This window comes from Cryptomeria japonica, chromosome 6 (genome assembly GCF_030272615.1).
Source record: "Cryptomeria japonica chromosome 6, Sugi_1.0, whole genome shotgun sequence".
In the NCBI taxonomy this organism is placed as follows: domain Eukaryota; kingdom Viridiplantae; phylum Streptophyta; class Pinopsida; order Cupressales; family Cupressaceae; genus Cryptomeria; species Cryptomeria japonica.
Window position 1 is genome coordinate 469,699,163 of NC_081410.1, and position 15,293 is coordinate 469,714,455.

A 15,293-nucleotide genomic window follows, 5' to 3' on the forward strand; every position below is an offset into this window, starting at 1 on the left:
GGTAAGCCTACCAAACTGCAGATGAAGAGGGTAGGACCTTGTCAAATTCTGGCAAAATATGGTTAGAATGCATATAAGGTTGATTTACCTTCAGACTTAGCCATTTCACCAGTCTTCAATGTTGTTGATCTGGTAATGTACAAGGGAGAGATAGTAGGGCAGACTGAGAATCAAGCCAAGGTGCTACAAGACTTGAATGTGAACACCTTACCTCAAGTGAAGAAGCTTGAAGAAGTGGAGATCTTGGAATCAAAAGTGAAGAAGTCCACCAGATAACAAGTCTACATGGAGCACTTAGTGAAATGGGTAGATCAACCAGAATCTAAAGCTACATGGGTGGAGGAGAGCAAGTTCAGGAAGCTTGGCATAGACCCAGCTCTCATCTCTTCTCCTATTTCTTAATTGTGTGTAGAGGGGGAGTATGGTGCAAGAGAACCCTTTCAATCTCTCCCTCCTTCTTGTTTTTTTGGTATTATACTTCTTATGAAGCCATTGTATATAAAATAATGAGCCAAGTGCTCATAGGTCCTAGGTAGGGTCTTAGAGGAGATCTTAGGGGTCATAAGTCAAAATGGAGGTTGTGTGTGTCCTGGAGGTGTTTAGGGGTCCTTCATGTCATGGTGGTGTCCTTAGATGGGCCCATTGTGGGTCTAGGAGTCACAAAGAGCAACATTGGGAAAGATGCTCAAAAGTTGCATGACAACTTTTAAAAGTTGTCAAGCAACTTTTCCACCATGTTGTCAAAATTGTTAGGTTGGCATGGACAACCCTAAATGTGGCACACCAACTAAGGTATGGGTAGTATAAGATTTTTTAAACCCTAAGTTAAAGGGTTGGATGTTAGAGATTGTATGGTTCAAGCAAACTGTATTGATTGTGACTGTTTTTGAGTTACCAATCTGTTTGAATGAAGTTACTGAGCAAACTAATGGATTGATTTGTGATCAAACCTATGTGGAATGTATTCTTGGATGTATATATCTTCATTGTGAGTGATTAGATTATCTTTTTGTTTACCGGTAGAGTGTGTTTGTAAATAGTTTGCGAATTGCAGTTTTACTATCCAGTTCTGGACCGGTTTGAGTAAATCAAGTCTTGATTCCATTCCCCATTCTCGAACCACCATGAAACCATGAAGAATGGATGTGGAGACCTTGTACCATAGTCCCAAGCAATCAAGGCCCTTGGAAATGCAAGGAGGCCAAGCAAATACCCATTACTAGGCGAGACTGGACAGTGCCCAGTTAGGAATGGTTGTTGGTGCAGAGGTCTTGGAGAGTAAGGTTGTATAGTGGGAAGTGAATCCTTTGGAGGAAGTGTAAAGGAGTGAGTGAAGCATCACTGGTGTGAAGGAGGAGCCTCCAAAAATCCAAACAAGGTGGCTAGAATACTAAACCTTCACTGTGACCCTGACAGTCTCTAAAACCCTCACAAAAACCCTCAAAACCCTTAAAATCCACCAAGGACGGAGTACAGACACAAGGAGGCCTAAAACCTAGAAAATCCTTGAGTATTTGTTGAATGAATGGTAGTCCTTTTAGGGAGATTGGGTTGTTTGTGCATCATTTGTGAGAGGGAGCCCTAGAAGACTGGTTAGGAGACATAATTGGTCCTAATCCTTGTAGCCTTTTTTGAAGGTAAAAACACTAAATTGTGAAATCGGTAAGGGGTTAAAGACTTGAAACCTCTTGAGGGCTCATGAATGGGTGGAAAAACCTTGGAAAAGACTAGAAAAAACCTTGCTAAGACCTTGGAAGGTGTAGAACAAGATTGGCCCTTATTAGCCATAGTAAGGGAACTTGAGTCTCATGAGAAGGTGAGACCTTTGGAGTAGCATTGCAACTCATTGGTGGGTGGATTGGGTAAGGTCAGGGGATTCCTCAAGCAAAGGGAAGTCCTAGAGACCCTAGGGTGTGTAGAGAGCACCAGGTGATCCAAGGAAAGGATCCAAGAGCATAGACTAGGCTAGTTTATCCCAAACCCCATCCCATCAAATCTTTCCTAGCTTTATTAATAATTCATCTAACATCCAACCGCATAGATCCAATTTCTCATTTTCTCTCATCATCTTATAAGCTGTGAAAATGTAGGAGCTAGAAACAGAATGTTGTCGGTTTGATTGTGCTACCTTATAAACAATGATCATGCTACCGAATCTGATGCTAGTGTCGATAATAGTGTTGATTCTCATAGATCTCTTGTCAGATATTGCATTGGTGATTTTGTTGACATAATCATTAAAGACCTTCTTATCTAGACGTTGCTCAACGTATGGTAAACCAGTGATTTCTCTGATGGCTTCCTTGGTCATCTTGTAAGGTCTATCCAACCAGATAAACTCTCCATGTACTCTACTTAAAATATACCTAACAATTTCATCTTTGAATTTAGGAATATCTAGAATGTCGGTAAACCCTAAGTCTTCAATGTGCTTGTATGCAGGTTTGATCTTTCTAGAATCTCCAATAAGCTCTCTCATATACATGCTCTTTATATCAGATGTCCCCAAATCCTTGCTCAAATCAAAGTCCACTAGAATCTGCATTTTGCCTTTGTCTCTTCAACAACTCATCTAGCTGTGCTGAACTAATCTTGAATTTTTCTTTGTAATCACTTACAATAGTTAGATCTTCTCTTAGAATTATCATTTGTCTCTCAAGATCTTTTTCATTACTCTGGGATTGTACTAAATCAATTCTCAACATATCATTCTCATGAACCAACCTACCACATTCTTCAAATTTGTTCTTCAAAGATACAACAAGATTTTCTTCCTTTTTCTTTTGGTCTTCAATCTCTTTAGACATTCTCATAGTTATAGCTTGCATTTCATTTCTCGTAACCATGTTCTCCTGACTCAATTTCTGACACTATTCCTTAAGTGCATCTTTCACTTCATCATCCTGATTTTGCAAAAGTTCCTTCCTCCTAGCTTGAACATATGAGAGCCTCTCCTGTAGGACAAGAATAAATTCCTTAGCAAAATTCAATTCATATTGTTGCTTTATGTTCTTCAATCTTTCAGCATCATAATCTTCAAGTGCCATCTCAAGTTGCTTTTCCAAACCCATATCGATGGATTATGGATTTAGGATCTCCCTCAAGCTATTAAACTTCCTCTGAGGCATAAGGCTCTGATACCAATTGTTGGAATCCAATAACACTAAGATGGGGGGGGTGAATCAGTGTTAGACCAAAATGATCTAATTTAGCCTTATTAAAATATGCATACACCAACTGATATACTTGTACATACACAATTGACAGAAGTAAAGCAACCAATAAGCCAATCACATAAATGAGAACCATAACACACAAAATTATACGTGGAAAACCTCAAAGAGGAAAAACCACAGTGGGATTTGTGACCCACAATATCAATCCACTAGCCATATGAAGAGATATTACAAAATATAAGGGGCCTGCACTTGCAAGAAGGCTTACAACCTAGAGCACACTGCTCAATCACAAAAGGAGCCTCACTGACTACATATAAATGCAGACTACAATCCAGAGAAGTGTTGAACTGCAAAAGATAGCATCTTCTATGCTTGAATACAATTCCAGTTAAGCTTTGTCTGTTTTGATCAGAAACCCTAAACCCTTTACCAGGATAACCCTTACATAAATATCCTCAGATACATGATCTCTCTAATATATTTTGCATTATATCACATCCCCATATCCATTACCATTACAATATCAAAATGATCTAATCCAACTAACCTATATACCCTATACAACTTATCATGCCTTATGTCAACTTACAAAGATAATTACAATATCAATATACATGTCAGCTAGATAACATAAATGCGTGAATATCAAAAACAATTGCTGATGCTAGATCCAAGAGATGTCAGCCTCCAATACCGATAACATTATTCTTAACCATGTCGGCCTACATTGCCGGTAACAAAAGAAATCCTTGTATTCTACCAGTGTCGGTGTCGGTGTAGTGTTTGTGAAGTGCTTGCCGGTACACAACTGAACCAAAACATGAAGCCAAAACAAGATACCATATTGCCATCAATGACAACATAGTGAAACCAACCAATTGAGTGTCAATTTCAAACAACATGTTCATTTTCCTTATCCTATGTCTATGTTATATTTGGATCTTTTTCAGGCAAGTTATCACTCCTAGAATTTTAGATAGTTTTCTGGCTTAGAACACCAGAACCACTTGGACCTATTTGGTTGTAGCAGATTTTGCAGATCATTTCCGTAGCTTGTGGAGCTCCAGTTCATTGTTTCCAACATTCCTTAGCATGTGGCCGACCTTTCTTGGGGTCTACACTTCATTCCTTGGATCTTTTGAAGGGATCTCTTTGGTGTGTGGTTGATCTTGTTGTTTTACATGTTTCATTCTTCTTTATTGACATTTGTTCCATCTAGGGTCGACACAAATCATTCTTGATCATATAAAACAATGTAATTGAGCATTAGAATTGGGTAATTAGAACATAGAATAATAATCCAAAGGTTAGGAGGTTTGGATTTGTCTCGTATTCTTTCTTGAGCCTGAATGTTGCATAACATGCATGTTTTGTACTTAGGCTTGTGAGCCGAATCTTGTGAGGCCGCATGATGTTGACAGTTTGTAACTGATTTTCATGATATAACATAATTTTTTTCTGCATTGCCTCCATCACATTGAGTTGTTTCTACTGTGTAAATATTGTTGCATGGTTCAGACTATTCTCTTTGAGGAGTCTCCTACCATGAATACACCACTTGTGATGTTGTTTGAAGTGCCCTTTTAGCTTGTAGGTCGAAGTTCTAAGTAAAAAAAGACTTTTCTGGGCAGTTTTAGGCATTCTATGCCTATGTAGGGACAACTTTAACCTGCACAAAGACTTCTTGTTCTTGTGCTAGGATTTTTTGCACTTGTGTGGGTGATACCTAAGCTTGTGTAACCCAGACTCGTGCCTATGCAGGGTCCGAGGGCAATTTATCATAGTTGCTTGAACTTGCAAGTTTGCTTAGTTTTTTATGCTTTTAGGATAAAATAGGATTAAATATGGATTAATAAAGTTAAAATTGAACTCATTTTTCTCTAATTATGTTGGTGAATGAAAAACAATTTCTTCCACACTAATTTTCATGCAAAGTTTGGCTTAAAAAAGACCCGAAATTGTGAATTTGGGGCTATAAAATGAACACAAATATTTGAATTTTGCTTTGATTCAAATGAAATAAATTCAATTAGGATTTAGAAAGGTTGAATTAACTCATAGAGAATTAATTAGAAAGGAAATGAACAAAAAATTCTCACATTAAGGGTATTAGGGTTTCTCAAAGGGTAAAGTTCTACATTTCATGCTAAAAGACTAAGAACTTGTGCATTTCTCAATTTGTGAGTTTCATTTTATTTCCTAGGCATAAATAAATCATGGGGAAATTTCATGTGAGAAAAATATTAATTTCTTAGTGAATTTGGAGCTCCCATAGGGCCTATTTCTAAAGATTAGGGTTTTACATGCTCATTCTAAGCTTATTTGTGCAAAATTAGTCTTTGTTTGTCCAAATTTCAGTCTTTCACACATGCACTACACTTCTGTGCTTGTGTGATCCTTTCTTTCATATGTGTGAGACTTTCTTGTGCTTGTGTGATAATTTCTTGCACCTGTGTGAGACTTTATTATGCTTGTGTGAGACTTTCTTGTGCTTGTGTGAGACTTTCTTGCACCTGTGTGAGACATTCTTGCGCTTGTGTGAGACTTTCTTGCGCCTGTGTGTGACTTTCTTGCACTTGTGTGAGAATTTCTTGCACCTATGTGAGACTTTCTTATGCTTGTGCGAGACTTTCTTATGCCCGTGTGAGACTTTTATGTTCCTATGTAGGGGTAGAAAAGCAGGCATAATCTTGGTATTGAATCATTAATTAGCTCAATTTTAATTTATTTAGTAGAGATTAGGTTTTTTTGTTACTAATGATATATGTAGCAACTTGGTGCTTGTTGGGAGAAGACATACATTAAATGCCACATTTGATGGTGCAAGGGAGGTGGATCGTACCCCAAAGTTACCTCTCATGTACCCACTCAAGATGAGACAAGAATCCCTTGATTAAAATATCTTTATATTTTTGGGGTAAGAGAATCTGGTATGCTCCAGAAGTGAGTGTTGTAGAGGGGAACTAGTGCTACCAAAATCTCTAGTTGTCTGCTTGTTTGAGGTATCTCTTTATGCAAGAGGCCCATTGATTGGTTTCCACTTTCTATCCTAAGTTGTATGTCTTAAGCGTGTCTTCAATTATGAAAAACCAGTAAACTTTATTATTGGGATAATCTAGGCCCACATCACTTTTATGCTCATTGCGAAGCATTTTTCTTGGCCAATGTGTTTGTTCATGATTGATTTCTCTTGCCAAGAGTAGAATAAGTCCATAACCTTTCCAGATTGATTCAAAATTTAACCTTCTTTACTCATGCATCATAGAACCATCAATTAAACATCCCAAAATGTCTATATATAACCAAGTCAAGAAGAAGAAGCCTAACTACAAACAAATCCTTAAGTGTCGCAAGTTCTTGTTTATAAACTGAAAACTCTTGTTGAAAGATAGAACCTTCTTGCACCATTTCCAAGATTACCTTCACGGTTACAACAATGAGTTTGACAAAGAATCCTTAATAATTTGTGCTTTCCATCAAAGATTAGGATTATCCCAATCAATCAATAGGAGTGGTCTCATCCCCTTGTCTAACTTGCCTTCTTCACAAAATCACCTATTAAGTCATTATTCCATTTAATGTAACCTCCTTTTATCTTTCTTCAATTCAACCTTTATTTTATAATCATTTCCATCCCTTTCTTCCATAATAACATCAATAATATCTAAGGACTTAGCACACTAATCAATTAATCCTCAAACTTAATCCCACGTCAATCATCAACCTTAATCAATCAATCTATCAACCTCACACTAAGGTTCATACTTTGTGAAGGTTTAATTTAAACCTTTATCTTTAATCAATTAATCAATTGGTTTTTGTGCTTGCGAAAGAATCTCCCCCAAGTACCTTTGTCTAATCATTTTGGGTTGATCAAAACCCTCATCCCTTATCCTCTTTTGCTTAGGAACGATAGTCTATCCTAAGTAGAAGAAGATTTAATCGATACCCTAAGGTCTAAATTCTACCTAGCTTGGTTGCCACCTTTCTTTTAGTCCACGTTATCAATCCCACATCTAATTCATAATCCAATTAATAAGGTGTCATCTTAATCAAAACAATCTTGTCCTAATCCAAGGACCATCCCGAAATAAAATCAATCCAAATCAAATCACGTCCAAATATTGTTGTCCTTTCATTACTTTCTAATTCAATCCATCTTCATTTCTCACCTTCAAGGTTACCCATTTATGGTCTTCACTCTCTCACAAAAAGTGAATATGGCCATTGAAGGCTATGAGATGCTTGAGACTAGTCACCTCTTTGATCAAGATCTGCAACCAGAAGAGCAACTGGTCGACCAACCTAAACTTTCTCCACATGTGCAATCATTCGTAAATGACCCTTACAACCAATAAATGATGGAGAGATTCTTAAAACACAATCCTAATGGGCTTGTAGATTAAGTCATCATAGAAGGGGAATGCTTTCCCCTTGATTTCAATTGATCTATCCTTGAAAAGCCACTAGAATAATGCAGGAGCATCCCTGGTTCTTAGCAACTTTGCATCAACAAAAAAGAACATTTACATTTCATTTTGGATTTACAATTTCAACATTCTATTTTGCATTTTTCTGCATTTGTTCATGGAATCTTGTGGACCTATATCTTGTTCATCTACATTATCCTAGGTCCATGGGTCGTTTTGATCTTTTTCTGACAAGTGATTACTTTCAAAAGGTGGGACAGTTTTCTAACCTATGCATTGGAGCCACTTGGACCTATTTTCTAATGGAGAATCTTGCACATCATTTTCGTAGCTTGTGGAGCCTAACTTCATATCCTCTAATGTCCTTGGTTCTTGGCCGACCTTCCCTTGGGTCTGCATGTCATTCTATGTTGTTTCTGGAGGAATTATTTTGGCCGAGGCTGTCTTAGTTGTTCTACACATTACACCTTCTTCATTGGCATTTGTTTTCATCTTGGGTCGACACGGGTCATCCTAGAGCTACAAATATCATATTAATCAATGTAACTAAGCATATGATAGACATTTTTTTTGTATGTGGAGGAATAATCATAATATTAGGAGATTCAAAGTTGGCTCACATTCTTTCTTGAGTCCAAATATTGTATTTAAAGAATGATTATAATGTCTATGTGTCAAATCAGACAACCCTCATGTTGCCTGCCAATTTGTATTTGAATTCCATGATATAACATAAGTCTGATTCTACATTGCCTCCATCACATTGTGTTTCTTTAGTTGTGTTTACTCTTACTGCATAGTCTAGACTATTCTCCTTGAGGACTCTCCTATCGTGACTCCTGCATAGAAGGGGAACTCATAGACAACCATATTCTTCATCCCCTTCTTCATCCACCACCCACAAAATTTGTTCCCATAACTTCTTTACCTCCAATTTATATTCCTCCAAACATTTCCCATCCACAAATTTCTATTCCTCCAAACATTTCCCATCCTCAAGTTTCTATTCCTCTGACCATCTCTAATCCCCCAATTTTGGTTCCTATCAATATTTCCAATCCTCCAAGGTCATCCATACCACTTCACAACTTGATCAAATACATAAACACTAGCTTGCCTCCCCCTAATGTCATTCATGGATTGCATCCTCAAATCATTTCATAACCTCATAGTTCTTCTTGTGATGCTAAAAATGTGGTAAATAAAAAGGCATACACATATAATGAGACAATAAAATATAATGGAAAGCTTAATTGAAAACTAAATTAAAGATGCAAACCATAAGCCTTCCTTGAAATGGCACCTCTATTCTTGAGGACCTTGAAGGTGTTGGATTGATTGGCTCTCAGCGGAGCAATGACCTCCAAAGTGGCAACTCAAGAGTTGAGTAGCTACTTGATCATGATTGATTATGCAACTGATATGAAATGCATGATCTAAGAAACTATATTAACATGCTATGATTAATCCAAAATGCTAATTACTAGATGATTGAAATGAAAATGCCTATAGTAATGATGCTAAAATATGAATGCAAGGGATCCTTATTGCTCCAAAATGGGGGATATCTATAAGAATTTCAATGCCAAAGTTGAGGTGGCAGGAATCAACGATCTAGATTTGATTTGAAGATATCAAGGGCCAAGATTGAGGAAGTTGGAGAAGATGTTGGAGGAAGGGACACTTGTCATCTCTGTGGTGACAAGTGTCAAGGAGCCTTGCTCATGAGAGGGGAAGTGTCCAAGGGAAGAGACATGTGGCAAAAGTGCCATATGTTTCAAGGGGAGAATATCCACACCATAGGAGGTTAGGATAAGGAGGTTAGGATGTGCAAGATAGGATAATGTTAGTTAAACCCAAGGTTAGGTGGAATGGGTTAGGTTAGAGGGTGGCTAGATTAGGTGGTCAAAAGTTAGGAGCTATGTGCTCATTTGAATTTAGAAATTCAAATAATTTGGAAAATAACAATTAATCTCAACAAACTTGAGTTTGTTAATTTTAATTAGGGATTAGAAGAATTGATTTATATGCAAGGAATTAATTTAGAATTAATTAATCAAAGGGGGATATGAAATGAACTATGTAAAAAAATCATGTAGATTTATTTACTAGTAGATGCATAGAGAAATTAATCAAATTGCTTATGAATTCAATTAATTGGGAAGGGGGATTAATCAAATAACTACACATTTAATTAACTATCTTCAAACCATTTTTAGGTGTATACATTTTGCCCCTCTTTGAAGCGATGTGTGATGACACATTGGTTCAAAGAAAACTCAATTAATGATGTTACTAATATTGATTTTGATAGGATGCAGATTTGATCTTGATTTTGATGCGGATTCGGTTTCGATGATACTGATTCAATTTTGAGATGATAAATCTCAATATGATGTGGTTTCGATGTTTGAGGTGATGAATATCAATATGATGCCCCAAAGGATTCCCCTCAAGAGATGAATCGAATAATTTTTGCAATGTTTTTGAATTTTTTACGATTTTTTAATTTTTTTGATATTTTTGAAATTTTTATGATTTTTTGATTTTTTTGATTGTCCGATTTTTTAAGATTTTCATAGTCGATCTGATTCATTTCTTGATAAAAAATTTGAAAAAGTTTCCCTACCAAGTTGATTAGTGGATTAGATGATTAAAAATTAGTGGAATAAAAATCCCACTTAAATGCCCCATTGTGAGTTTAAAAAGATGAATTCATTTTACCACTCTTGATTTGTGCATTTTAGTTGTTTGAAAAACAAATTTCTCTAGAGGAAGCAATGGCAATCCCGTACCACCAGCATAGGTTTGAGTGAGTTTGACGACATGAGCATCCTCCAGCCTATGATCCACTGATACGTACTTTGAGAAAACCCACCTTTATCAATTTTTAGTTGATTTTTGAAAAATTTAGCTATCATTTTTAGCATTTTCACCATGTGGGCTTGTAAAAAAATTACATTTTTGACATGGGTTTTTCAAATTATAAAATGGGTTTTTAGGATTTTACCAATGCAATGGATGCCACAGGCGACGTCGTTGGCGCCTCCGCGGGCGACATGCACGCCACCAGTGCGAGGGTGGCCTGGGCCCGACCAATTTTTTTTATTTTTTATCGATTTTTTGGTGTTTTTCCTGATTTGTCAGGGTTTTGCATTTTTCTCGATTGGTTGATTGATTTTTGATTTGTTCAATTTGTTAGACAAGATTTTCTCGATTTTCGACCATGTTGGCTTGATTTCTTGATTTTTGAGAAAATGATTTGATTTTTTGATTTTTGCCATTTATTGAATTTTTCGATTATTGATGTGATTATTTGGATTTTTTGACAAGTTTTTTTAATTTTTATTATTGCTTTGATTTTTCGATTTCGCGCTAACAGATTTATTGAACAATTTTTCTTTTTTCGATTGCAGATTAATGAGTTGAATTTTTTGATTGTTTTGATGAATTGATTCGATTTTTGATGACTTGATCATTTAATTTTTTTTGATTCCGATTGAATTTTGATGAATTTGGATGATCTAATCAACTTTTCAGATGATTGATGTTTTGATGATCTCGATAAAAAGTTTGGTGTTTATCTAATCTCTAACTATCACGATGTTTGATAAAGAGGTTGGATTGCTGTCGATTCGATTTGATTTTTTATTTCGATAGGGTAAGATTTCATTAATTATCTAATTGATAAAATTATTCATTCCTGATGCATGAAATTTGATGATCAGTTCTAATTATCTCGATGTACATGTTAGATGAGATAGGATTGATAATGACCTCGTGATAGATGAGTGTCATTGATAGGAGCCCAACGAGATTTGATAAAAATCTCAATTGAGAAAGATAGACTGATAGATAGATTGATTTGATACATAGATAAATCAAGAGACTGATATGATGAGATGATTTGATTGCAGGAGCACTTTAGTGTCCTCCAGTCTTGGGAGTGCTTCCCGAAGACATGGATGTTGATACCCCACCTTAGCCATGTGGAGCGAGACCACATTGACAGGTGTAGTTTATCTTCCTTTCTTGACATGCCCCGACCTTTGATTAACCATGGATTATTGACAACCTTAGTAGAGCGTTGGCATAGTGAGCATGATCTTTTTCACTTACCGACGAGCAAGATGACTGTGACACCCGAGGATGTATACTAGATACTCCACATCCCTATGATGGGTGAGCTAGTGTATTACAATCTCAGTGAGCAGAGTGGGACAAATGCACTTTGCTGAGTGTTCAAGGATGATGAGATAGGCGGATATGACATTGTGTGGCAGGAGATGCTAGAGCTAGGTTATGCCACATTACCCACTATTCTTGCTAGATTCATTGGAGGTTTCCTTTGTCCTGATCATAGGTCAAAGGGATTATCTGTTGGATGGGGTCGTCTCCTTGAGCAGATGGTGACACAGGTGACCATTCTCTAGATATGGGCCTGGGAGCACCTTCCTATCACACAACCATTGGCTGACAGAGATAGACCTGTAGGAAGGCCTTATGGTGATGGTTATCCAAGCATCATTGTCCAGCGAAAGATAAGAAAATTGGAGTATTAGCAATGGACACTAGATGATTTGGATACTGTGATATGGAGACCGTACAAAGATTGTGAGATCTAGCCCAAGGATGTAGTGGAGATGCCGTATGTATTTGTGATGTGATACCTGATTGGATTGACACCCTATATTATCAAGTGATTCCTTTGTATGAGGGTGTTGAGATAGTATGGAAAGATACTGGGGATACCACAAGATACAACTCATTATGTTTGCAAGAGACTAGATGTGGCGACTTGCAGGCCCTTTATTTAATATGACCAGGCGTGTGTAGAGTATTGTGTTGGCAAATGCACACTCCAATGAGAAATTGTAGGTGATTTAAGGTATTGTCATTGATGGCAACCTTACAATCCTATGGCACTGACAAACATTAGTAGCGGCAGCGACAAAGATGTTTACCGACACCCTGGCCAACAGGATTTTGTTTATTGTATTTTGTATTTAATTGTAAAATCTTTTTGTAAGTCGACAAGGAAAATTGTATTAGGACTCATATAAGTATGAGATCTTGTAAATCATTTGTAAGAAGCAAAATACATGGAAGGAATGTAATAGGCAGATGTGAATATTAAGGTAGACTCTGGAATAGGGTTTTGGAAGTTATATGAGCTTAAACCGGTACTGAACCTGGCATAGAAGATGTTGAACTGAAGTAGTACATGATATTGGATTGACATAATCCACTTTTGTAAGTCAATGAGACTTCCCTTTTTGTATTTGAGCAATGAGCTTTAGGCAGTTGGCCTTCTTGCATGTGTAGGCCCCTATTGTATCAGTAATATTCACTTATTGGCCAATGAACAAATATTAAGGATCACAAATCCCACCGAGGTTTCTCCGACACTGAGTTTCCTCGTTAAAAATAGTGTGTTATGGTGTGCTTTCTATGTTGTGTTTACTGATCTTATTTACTGCATTATTTCTGGTTTACCAGTACACAGTTTTGGCATGCAATTCATTTAATAACTTTAGAAAATCCATTAACTGGTTAGATACTAATTCACCCCCCCTCTTAGTATCTTTGGGAATCCTAACTGTAGACACCCAAAAATGGTCAACGCTTGCGAGGTCATACTTTAACATTTGCGCATTGCCTCATTTTAGGTTTTTGCGTCGCATTAACATTTCTCCTATGTCACGCACTTGGTTTTTTATCATTTGCGAACATCGAGTCATTCTTCTATATTCTTCAATCATCTCGTCTTCAAATTTGGTCTTGTCGACAACATTATCCAGTCATGATTTTGATCGATTTTACCCTGTCACATCAATGTGTGTATTTATTTGTCATCATTTTGGACATCGTCAATCCTAATTAGGGTTTTGTCCTCCTATCAATCTTATCAATCTTATCATCAATCTTATCATTTTGGACATTGTCAATCCTAATTAGGGTTTTGTCCTCTTATCAATCCTGTCAATCTTGCGATGGATTTGTCATCGATCGTTGTCCTCTTATCAATCTTGTCTATTTATCATCAATCCTTCAATCTTGTCATCAATCGCTGTCATGTGCAATCTTGTCATTTTGCGATCGATTTGTTATCGATCGTGGTCATTATCAATCTTGCCGTTTTACGACCGATTTGTTATCGATCGTTGTCATGTTCGATATTATCGTTTTTCAATCTATTTTGTCATCGATTCTTGTCCTCTTGTCAATCTTGTTATTTGGCGATCGATTTGTCTATCGATCATTGTCCTTCTCAATCGTGTCAATTTGGATCGATTTGTCATTGTTCCTCGTCAATTGGTGCATTTTATCAATCAAATCATTTATCACATTGGTCATTTATCAGTCCAAAATCAAATCAAATCGAGTCAATTATCTTTCCAGACGTAATTCGTCTTCCAAGGTTTCGTGATTTCATCGTTTAACCTTGTGTGTCATTTTCTTCCTTTAGGATTAATAAATTACTTATTTATCCTAAGTCTTCTCATTACAATTAAATCTTCATTTAATTGGCTAATTATTCCTCTTTGTGAATTGATTAATAAATGAAAAATTATTAATTAATTCATTAATTCCTAATTTCTAATTTTCATCAATTTCCTAATTTCCTAATTTCTTAATTCTTAAATTCAATTTTCTCCTATTTCTTTCCTAAATTTATGGCAATGACATAGAAATTTGTCATAAAATGTCATAAATTGTCATAAAATTCTTGACATAGAAATGTGTCATAGGATTTGTCATAAAATGTCATAAAATGTCATAAAATGTCATAAATTCTTGACATAGAAATTTGTCATGAATTGTCATAAGCCTTGCATAGCAATTTGTCATAGATATGCTATTATTGATTTGAATTTCTATTCAAATCTCTTTCATACTAATTGGCTCATTTATCCAATTCTTCTATAAATTGGATGTTTTCTTCAATCAAATCCTTCATGAATCTCGAATTTTTACCGAACCTTCGTTTCTAGTACTCTTGAGCCTTTTTTGCTTTCAAATTGTGTGAGCACTTGTAGGTGAGATCCACAAAACTATTGAAGAGGAAAGAACAACAATGGAGCCGCATGGAAGAAGCATATGGTTTGCATAATTTTACTTTTGAATGCTTTATTTTCATACCTTCATTGAATGTGCTTTGGAATTAGGTTCATTTCAATGAGTGTTCTTTTGATTGAGTTATCATGTTTAGTGTTTTGATTGATCTACTTATCTTGTGATGATTCCTAATTTCTACGCTACATTAACTGGTGAACCCGACGTGAATACTAACCTTCTAACCATCTTACTGTGTTTTGGAGTGCTTCTAAGTTGATTTGCAGGTCAAAAAACTCAAAGACAGGGCCGTGCAGTGCATTCTGGACACTCCTGCGCCTGTGTGAAGCATTCTGCGCCTGTGTTGAAACATCTTGCGCCTATGTTGAAACATTCTGTGCCTGTGTTAGACATCCTGCGCTTGTGTCTTGACTTCTGCGCCTGTGTAAAGTCCAGAACAGAGGTGAAAAATGCAGTTTTTACTTGAAAAATTTTATATGTTTTAGTAAATTGCAATTTTGAGGGTCTTCGGTGTATTTGTGGACAAATATGGTGCTTGGAAACATGACGAGACATCATTGATGTTTCTGAAATTTGGTTCTAGATTATTTGAATACCTTTCCAACGC